General features: G+C 42.6%; 1 long non-coding RNA gene across 2 annotated transcripts; it reads right to left on the reverse strand.

Moving 5' to 3' along the window:
- Window positions 1-6,814: 6,814 nt before the first annotated feature.
- Window positions 6,815-9,781, reverse strand: LOC147913272 (uncharacterized). 2 transcript variants are annotated; one of them, XR_015549042.1, is made up of 2 exons: window positions 8,396-9,781; window positions 6,815-7,167 (listed from the first exon to the last, which is right to left on the reverse strand). It is a non-coding gene; the product is annotated as an uncharacterized LOC147913272 (long non-coding RNA). The 2 variants fall into 2 exon arrangements; XR_015549043.1 differs by lacking the exon at window positions 8,396-9,781 and adding an exon at window positions 8,081-8,341.

A 9,781-nucleotide genomic window follows, 5' to 3' on the forward strand; every position in this document is an offset into this window, starting at 1 on the left:
CAGGGCTGGGCACTGCCCTTTCTACTCCCTCCCCCTATGCCAGGCAAGTACTTTCAGACAGTGTTAGAGTGGGCCTTGGGCCACTCTGAATCAAAAGGGACTTCTGGTGCTAGGTGGGGTTCTTACCCGTTCTGTTCAATTCTCTCTCCCACTTCGCCAACAAATCCCATTGAAGTGACCAAATGAACCCAGGAGGAAGAATTCCACACTGCCTCTAGAATCTCTAGAAGGCTATTTCCATGTAACCCAAACTTCAGGGCTTGAGCACAGTGGAGCCACTCTCTGCATGCAGAGGGAAGCCCATCTGGGGACGACCAAGTTTCACTCACACTCCTTGTACAGAGGTGAGGGCTGGAGGTGAGAGAGGGGCCCTAGAGTGGGTGGGGACAAAATCCTAACTTAGAGGCATCTTTGGAGTCTGTGTCGGGTGGGATGCTGTGGACCTTAGAGCTGGCATTAGCAGCAGGCACGTGGAAGGGACAGCGTGCTGAATGGAGTTAGGGCAATGCCAAAGGCGACCCCTATCAAGGGCCGTGGGCTGGTTGGAGGGGGGTCACTGCCCAGCTGGTGCCCAGGCTGCAGACAGAGACAAGAGAAATGGCCACAGAGGTCAGCCGCGAAGAATGTTTGACCCAAGTCATCATTTCTTTATGTCCTATTTAAGAACTCCTTACCTACTCTGAGACTGAACATTTTCTATGTTTTCTTCCAGAAGTTTCACATTACTCTTACATTAATTATGGTGTATGGTGTGAGGTCAGGGTTGTGGTCCTCTCCCTCTCTTTTCTTCTTTGGCATATGAATATCAATTGCTCCAGCATCTAGAGGTTTATCAATGCAGTCAATCTCCATTATTTGTGGATTCTATATCTATGAATTCGCCTACTTGCTAAGATTTATATGTAACCCTGAAATCAATACTTGTGATGTTTTCATCATTCGAGGACATGCGCAGAGCGGTGAAAAATTTGAGTTGCCCAACACACAAGTTCCCAGCTGAGGTTGAACGAGGAGATGCTCTTCTTGTTTTAGTTCTCATACTGTAAACAAGTAGTCTATTTAGTCCCATGTTTGTGGGGTTTTTGTTCGTGGTGGTGATTTTGATGTTTAAAATGGTCCCCAAGTGTAGTGCTGAAGTGCTGTCTAGTGTTCCTAAGTGCAAGAAGGCTGCGATGGGCCTTATGGGGAAAACGTATGAATTAGATTATCTTCTAATCTAAGAAGGTAACGTATGGCCGTGAGTCTGATGTTAATGAATCAACAATATATGTTAAAGTGTCTTTAAATAGAAGCACACGTAGTGGTCCGGCCCCGTGGCTTAGTGGTTAAATGCGTGCGCTCCGCTGCTGGCGGCCCGGGTTCGGATCCCGGGTGTGCACCGACGCACCGCTTCTCCGGCCATGCTGAGGCCGCATCCCACATACAGCAACTGGAAGGATGTGTAGCTATGACATACAACTATCTACTGGGGCTTTGGGGTGAAAAATAAATAAATAAAATTATAAAAAAAAAATAGAAGCACACATAGAACAAGGTTATTATTGATCAGTCAACCAAAAGGTTGTGACTAGAGGCTTGAAGGAACCTAGCCCTGCATTTCCCCTAGGAGCAATGGTCCAGGATTCGCTAGGTCAGTGTTCCTGGCAGTGTTCCTGATGGTTGATAGAACAGAACCACCACAAATAATGAGAATCAGCTGTGCTACTACTGATCTCAAAAAACTAGCTTTTGGTTTCATTAATTTTCTCTATTGTTTTCCCATTTACTTTTCATTGATTTCTCTTTTTATATTTATTATTTTCTCTTCTGCTTCCTTTGGGTTCAGTTTGCTCTTCTTTCTCCAGTTTCTTCAGGTGGAAGCTGAGCTCGTTGATTTCCAGCCTTTCTTCTTTTCTGATACGAGCATTTAGTGCTACCAATTTGCCTCCAGGACTGTCTCTTCAGTAAGACTGTGTGTCACCAAATGTGGTATGTTATGTTTTCATTTTCACTCAGTTCAAAAGGATTTCTAATTTCCCTCATGATTTATTCTCTTGTGACTTATGGGTTCTGTAAGAATGTTGTTTAGTTTCCAGATATTTGGGAAATATCTTTCTGTTACTGATTCCCACTTTAATTCCGTGTGGACAGAGAATATACTTTGTATGATTTCAAATCCTTTCTTACATTTACTGTACTAAGAATTGTTTTATGGCCCAGAATATGGCTTATCTTGGTAAATATTCTGTGTGCACTTGGAAAGGTTGTGTGTTCCGTTGTTATTGGGTAGAATGTTCCATAAATGCCGATTAGATAAAGTTGGTTGATAGTGTTGTTCAAGTCTTTTGTATCCTTACTGATTTTTCTGTCTACTTGTTCTATGAAATATTGAGAGAGGGATGTTGAAATCTTCAACTATAAATGTAAATTTGTCTATTTCTTCTTTATATTCTAATCAGTTTTGCTTCATGTACTTTGAACCTTCTTATTTGGAGCATAAACATTGACAATTCTTATATCATTTTGATGAACTGACTCTTTTATCATTATGAAAGGATTCTATCTCTGCTAATATCCTTTCCTGTGAAATCTACTTTGTCAAATATTAATATAGTCATTCTGGCTTTCTTTTAATCAGTATTAGTATGTTCATCTAATTTCCATCCTTTAACTTTCTTTCCTTCTTTCAGCAACTCAGAAGACTACTGTTTTACATAGCAAAATACCATTTTGGCTTTATGTTTCATAGTATTATAGCTTTATTGGCTTAAAACTTGTATTTTGATGTATTTTATGTATATTGAGTAGTATAGAATTGGTGCATACATGCAATAAATGGATGCTTTTTGCTTTATTGCAACATTGTTCACACTAAATCCCTTGTAACTGAATGCTCTGTAAATATAAAAATACAAACTTGAAGTGACCAATGTGTGACCTTGGACAAGTTACTTGACTCAGCTTTCTCCTCTGTAAAATGGGGATGGTAAGAGTGTCTCCCTGCAGGATGGTTGTGAAGAGAAACGAGCTAATAGTACCTAGAACAGTTCTTGGCACATAATAAGCACTACAGACATGTTTGCCACCACTCCATCCTTGACTTTTAACCTAGCTGTGTCTTTACATTACAAGTGGGCAGCTTGTAGTTGACAGGATGTAGCTGGGTCTTTCCTTTTATCCAGTCTGACAATATCTGTCTTTTAATTTGTGTTAAGACCTTTATATTGATAACATTATTTTCAAATTTCTATGGAATAAATATAAAAATTGACAAAATAGTAGGCCTTAAAGTAAACTGAGATAAATTCTTAAAAGTAGAAACTATTCAGTCAAATTTTCTGAACACAATGTAATAAAACTAAAACTTAGTAACAAAAAGTTAACTGAAAAATTTTGAACCATTTAGAAAAATTTTACAAATCCCTCTTAGAGCACTGAAAGGTGAAATCAAAGTGGATATTTAGAGATGAGTGACAATCAGAATACTGGGTCAAGAGCGTGGGGCAGGGACTTGCAGTCACGTGGCCCAAGTCCACGTTCTGGCTCTGCTGCCCACTCACTGTGATTCTGGTCACGTGCTGGAAACGAAGATAGTAATACCTACCTTAGAGGATCTTTTTTTAGATTAAATGAGATGATACTTTAAAAGCATTGTTTAAACATCACTTATTTTTGTGTGTATAATATTTTGCAGTCACAATTTAGATATGTAAAAAGGTAACTGTTTCTTTGTATAGATCAAACCCCAATTCTGCTGATGGCGGAAAACTTGCGCATTGAAGGAAACCCTACTAAGTCACATTTACTTTAGTCTCTCAGGGATAAATATTCAAGCAATCCAGAATCTTTCCCAGCCCCTCTCCACACCTCTGGGTCAGCTCCTCCAGACTCAGATTCTTGGGCAGGAGCATCTGTTGGGCTGAGCCAGGGTCACATGCCTTCACACAATTTTTCAGAAAGAGAACAGTGGGATGTCTGCACCCCTTCAGCTTCCGTGAGAGGTACAGGATCTTTTACACTCAAATAGAGACTTCTCCACATGCTGAGCAGCCAAAACCCAGCAAATGTCTACCCTATCGCCCTTTTCAGAAGGGGGAATTTTGTTTTTCTCCTATGTCTGTTTCCCCAGAGAGTTCTACACTCCATGACTCAGCAGTTTTCAGTGTCTAAGCTCTTACATCATTATGAATTCTTCCCCAAACTACGGCTTAAGATACAACTATGCTTTAAGCCCTTCAGGCTTTGGCTGTTGATCAGCAGTGGTTTTGAATAAAAATTCATTGTAATAGCTGCATGTGTGGAAGGCCATGGCAACTAGAAAAGTTGGGGAAAGAAAAAACCTGGCAGGAAATCTCCTTTTATCCTCTTATACTCTCTTTATTATTGTTGTTAGGAAATGTATGTGATGCAGCCAAAGCTGTACTTAGAGGAAAATACACAGCATAATAAATATGAGCATAAGCTTTGAGTTAGACCTAGGTTCAAGATATCCCTGCTCTGCTACTTACCAGCCATGTGACCTTGGAGAAATTATTTAATCTCCTCAAGCCTTAGATGCATTAGCTGTAAAAGGTGTTAATAATACTATTTGCCTGATAGAGAGGTTGTGAGAATTGCAGGGGATAATTCATTCAAAACACTTTCGACTATGCTTGTGTGAAAGGAATCCTTGGACAACCTTGAGAAAGTGGTCCAGGAACGTTCTTGGTCATTCTTGGCCATTTGTGACATGACAGTTCTTCGAGTGGGAACTGTCAGTAGAAGGGCATGATACACAAGGCTCAAGCCGTTTTAGTCCCATGAGATAATAGATGTAAGATATAACCAAGCGTGGAGTGTTTTCTAGAGTTTACATTTTGCTGATTTGTAGTATAATATTCCTGTTAACACATAGACCAAGTTCATCTCTCAGTGCTCCAAATGAGAAAGAAAGTCTGTAGTTAGATGACATCACTGTCAATCTTGGATAAGCAAGAAGAAGGTAGGAAGGTAGAAGGGAGAGAAGTAGTCACCAGGTCGTGTCCATGGAGCTAAACCGTCGATGAGCCTCTTATTGACCCCCCTTCCTAAGAGAGGGGGCTCCTCTGACTCTCTGCCCAGAGCTTGGAAACCAGTAAGGAGAGACGCTTCACCATCAAAGGGTGGAGAAAAATGTGTAGATAGTGACTTATTGTTACTTAATACTTCCTTGATTGAAAATAAAGGGACTTGAATGAAATCCCTTCCTGTTGATATCCCTTTGCTGTAGACTGAATATTTGTGTCCCTCTAAAATTCATATGTTGAACCCTAATCCCCATGTGATGGTATTGGGACAGGGGCTTTGAGAAGTGATAGGTCATGAGGAGGGAGTGCTCATGAACGGGATTAGTGCCTCTGTAAGAGGGACCCCAGAGAGCTTTCGGGCCTCTTTCCTCCTTGGGAGGACACAGCTAGAAGCTGGCAGTCTGCAACTTGGAAGAAAGTGCTCACCAGAACCCAACCATGCTACATCCTGATCTCGGACTTCCAACCTCTCGAACAGTGAGAAATAAATTTCTATTGTTTATCAGCCACCCAGTCTACGATATTTTCTTATAGCAGCCCAAGCTAAGACGTGTTTCTTAGAATTCTGAACCTTATGTTTACTGACTTATAAAAATAATCTATTACCTAATTTGGAGCCTGGAGGGAGAAGGCTCTCCCCTGATCTTTGACAAAAAAAGAAAATTCTTGGGGCAGGCCCCAGGACGTAGTGGTTAAGTTAGGCACACTCCACTTCAGTGGCCCGGGGTTCACAGCTTCAGATCTTGGGCACAGACCTACACCACTCATCAAGCCATGCTGTGGCAGCGACCCACGTACAAAAAATAGAGGAAGATTGGCAATAGATGTTAGCTCAGGGGCAATCTTTCTCACCAGGAAAAAAAAAAAAAAAGAACCATAAACAGATATTGAACTCTGGTTAATGAATGAATGAATGCTGAGGTGTTTAGGGGTGAAATGTATTGATGTTTGCAACTTACTTTGAATTGCATACAAAAAATAAAACGGACTCAACTTACTTTGAAACACATAAAATAAGATTGATGGATAGAAGGAGAGATGGATAAACAGTGATCAAGTAAATACAGCAGAATGTTCATTGTAGAATCTAGATGGTGAGTATATGCATTTTCACTTTAAAATTGTCTGTAGGTTTGAAATTTTCCATAATAAAGTGTTTAAAAGTTAATTGAATAAAGAAATTAATATAGATAAAAACAAATTATGCATTAGGAACCAGAAAAGAACAGAATTTAAAAATATATCCTAAAGCTGCAAGACATATCAGATAGGTAAATCTCTACAAAATCAAATCAATAAAAAAGTTTGAAAGGAGAGAAAACTCAAATGTACCACATTAGTAATGGAAAAGGGGGATGTAATCTCTCTTTAGAAGTGTTCAGAAAACTAATATCGATGTCTCCACTAGTATTTTCCTGAATTGGTCAATTTTCTAGGAAAATACAAATTACTGATATTTATTTAAGAAGAGAAAAAAACCCCTAAATGAACCAATATAGCCATAAATAAAAGAAAAAGAAAAAGGAAATATCACTGCTTACCCAAATAGAGCTGGACCCAGATAGGTTTGCAGGCAAGTTCTATCAAACCTTTGAGAGACAGATGATTCTGGTACTATTTACATGTTCTAAAGCATAGAAAACCTCCTCCATTCATTTAATGAAGCTAGAATGATCCTGATTCCAAAACCTGAAAAATATGGCAAATACGAAAAACCAGAGTGCAACATCATTTATGGATATAAATACCCAAATCCAAAATAAAACATCACCAAATTGTATCTAGCAGTGTATTGTTAGAATAATACCAAATAAAATTTATTTCAAGGGCATAAGGATGGTTCAATGTTAAGAAATATATTCACAATTTATAATATTAATAAGTCAAAGGAAAAATATAATGTAAACAAATGCTGAAAATATCTTTGATACAATTCAGTATCCATTACTGAGTTCTTAAAAAATCTCCTTTTTTTCCCTTAGCAGAATAAAGGGAAGCCTCCTGAAACAGACAGTGAAACATGTCATAGTTCAACATGTCCCGCTTAACAGTAAACCGTGGCACACTCCCATTGAAGTCAAGAACATCATCGAGTTTCTTGCTGTCTCCACTGTTTCAACGTTGTTCTGAGTTCCAGCCAGTACTAGGACAACAAAAAGAGATAAGAGGTATAGATGTTGGAAAAGGAGGAGCCAAGTTTTCATTATAGCATCTCCCTGGAAAAACCTAAGAAAACCCATTAAATTAATATAAAAAATTTAAATGATAGCCAGGTCCCAGAAAAATATTTTTGAAAGTCAGCTTTTCTACATAGCATCAATAAGCAGTTAGAAAATATCATGCGAGAAACACTGACAATAGTAACAACAACAACCCATTTTAAAAGCACCCAGGTATAGACTTATTTTGCTATAATAAATTCATTTTATTGTGAGGATTATATACCTTCCTCACATGTGACAGCCTGGGCTGTTTAGGAAGAAAATAAATACTCGCTATGAGGAGAGGTGCTTGCTCTTGGATGGCTCCTTGCTGATAGGGAAGGTAACTGGATCCAGAGCGCCACCTTCCCCACTCATGGGCCAGAGCCTGGTCCTCCACTTGAGAGCCGGCAAAGCCTGGCTTTGAACTGGTAAAGCCTGAACTAGCGCAGCCTATAGCTCTGCTCTAACGGAAGCGCTGTAGCCTGAGGGCTGTGTTTGTGTAACCCAAGAAGGGGCAGAAGGCCTGAACTTCTCTCTGGGTCGTGGAGGAGTGGGGATTCTCAGGGAGCTAGGGAGAGACTCTGGAAAACATGGGTGTGAAGAAGGGCTAGGAGAGGAAGACGGAGAGGAACTGAGGTCAAGAAGGAAGGAGTGTTCAGCGGAACACCTCCAAAGGTTCAAACCAAGAGGTCTTCCCCATCTTGGGCGGGTGCCGGCATGAGTGGGCAGAGACCGTCACATCTCCTGGTCCTTACTCGGCGTTGCCCTGGCCTGCTGTGTTGGTATCTTCTTTTTGCTGCACTTCCTTCCCTAAATTGCCTCTCCACCCTGCTCTCTGCCCGGAAGGCTGACCTGTATAGTTACCACGACAGGCTCCCTTGTCCTCTGGTTTCCTACCGGGTTCAGCAATGGGGGGAGACCTGGAGGAGGGGAGGAAATGCCTGCTCCGTGCAGTGCTCTCCTTGGGTTCTGGTAACTACCTCACCACTCGGGGCTTAGGGGTGCTAACAGCCCCACCTTACATCTCACGCCCTGCTCTCTTCCTGTGGTTTTTCACATCCTGCTCACACCTTTGTAAATAGCACCTTTAGTAAGCCTTCCTCAAATTATCCTAATTTGGGTGGGCCACTTGTTTACCTGCTGAGTCCTGACCAATATAAACCTTACCTGACTGCTCAGTAAAGCAAGTGCTCACATCTCCAGCAGAGTTCGGTGGGAGATCGGTCAGGTGAAGACAGGTGAGCTGGCCCTCAGGAAGAGGACAGCACGTCGCCTGATTGCTTGGTAGGGCTCTGGCCAACATGGGGCTTCAACCTGTGAACCGTTAGGCAGGGAAGTGCCAACCAGCAGGCAGCTTCCCAAATATGAAACCAAGTTCTTGAACTTCCCCTCACAGGGTAGTGAGGCACCCACCTCCGCCCTCATGTGGACAGAGGAGGGACCCTGCCCCAATTAGATCAGAGAGATATAAGTACAGAGAAGGTTCTGGAAGGATTCTGTTCTGCACTCATTGGTAGAAACAGGGAGAGGAAGGTGCATTGTGGGCGAGTTTTTCCTTTGTTTATGTTTCCAGTACTTTGGGGAATGCACGTGTTATTTTTATAATAAGAAAACAATACAGCGAACTTCATTTTGGGAAAATGAAAGAGTGGGTGGAGTTGGAGGCAGGAGCGTTAGCATGCTTCCCCATGTGAAGGCTTCCTGCCTTCCTCTTACCCCCCTTCCTCTTACCCCCCACCAGCCTAACTTCCCGAGAACCTGACTCCACCCTAGACTTTGCATGTGCTCTCTGTGCACCATTTTGTGTGGGCCAGTGAGAGAACAAGGCGAAAAGCACAGTGCAAACTCACAGAAAGTGCCAGAGAGCTGTGTCAGTTACTTTTATGATTCCTGTTTCTCCTTGGACCTGTCTGTCAGACCTCACCCAGCATGCCTGCCTTGTCAGCCTGACCTGACCTTGAACCTATTCCACTCTGCCCACCCCTGGTGTCCACCTTTGGGGAGCTCTCCTGCGTGGCTGGCTCCATCCCTGAGAAGCACTAATCCCGCCCAGCTGCCTTGTGCCGGGGAAAGCCCAGACCTGGCCTCAGGCCTTGGCTTTGCCCTGACTCGCTGTGTGACCTTGGGCTAGTACTTCTGCTCTCTGGGCCTGTTTCCCTCTGTACAAAGTGGAAATCCACCCCCAGCCCTGAGATTGCTGGACTGGGGAAAGGAATTTCCCCAGGAATGAGCCCTCTGCTCTCCCTTCCCCTCAGCCGGCAAAGCGCCCAACGCAGGCCCTTCTGCAGCTGGGAGAGAGGGAGGGAGGAGAAGGCTCTGGGAGCAGGGCCCTTGGAGAAGTGGAGCGCCTTCTGGGGGAGCATGTGGGTTTGGCTCCCACTAGCCCAGGGCTGAAGGAAAACAGTTAAATCCAATGAAGGAAAATAAAATGTCCTCTCCGGATTTTGTGTCAAGACCTGCAGTGTTGCTGGTGAGTTTAACTTTCTTCCGCAGTGGAGCTGAGGCAGACCCAGGCTGAACCCTGAGGGAGGGGCCGGGCTTCCCCTGGGCCTG

This window comes from Ceratotherium simum, chromosome 29 (genome assembly GCF_057802395.1).
Source record: "Ceratotherium simum simum isolate JZ-2026a chromosome 29, ASM5780239v1, whole genome shotgun sequence".
NCBI lineage: Eukaryota > Metazoa > Chordata > Mammalia > Perissodactyla > Rhinocerotidae > Ceratotherium > Ceratotherium simum.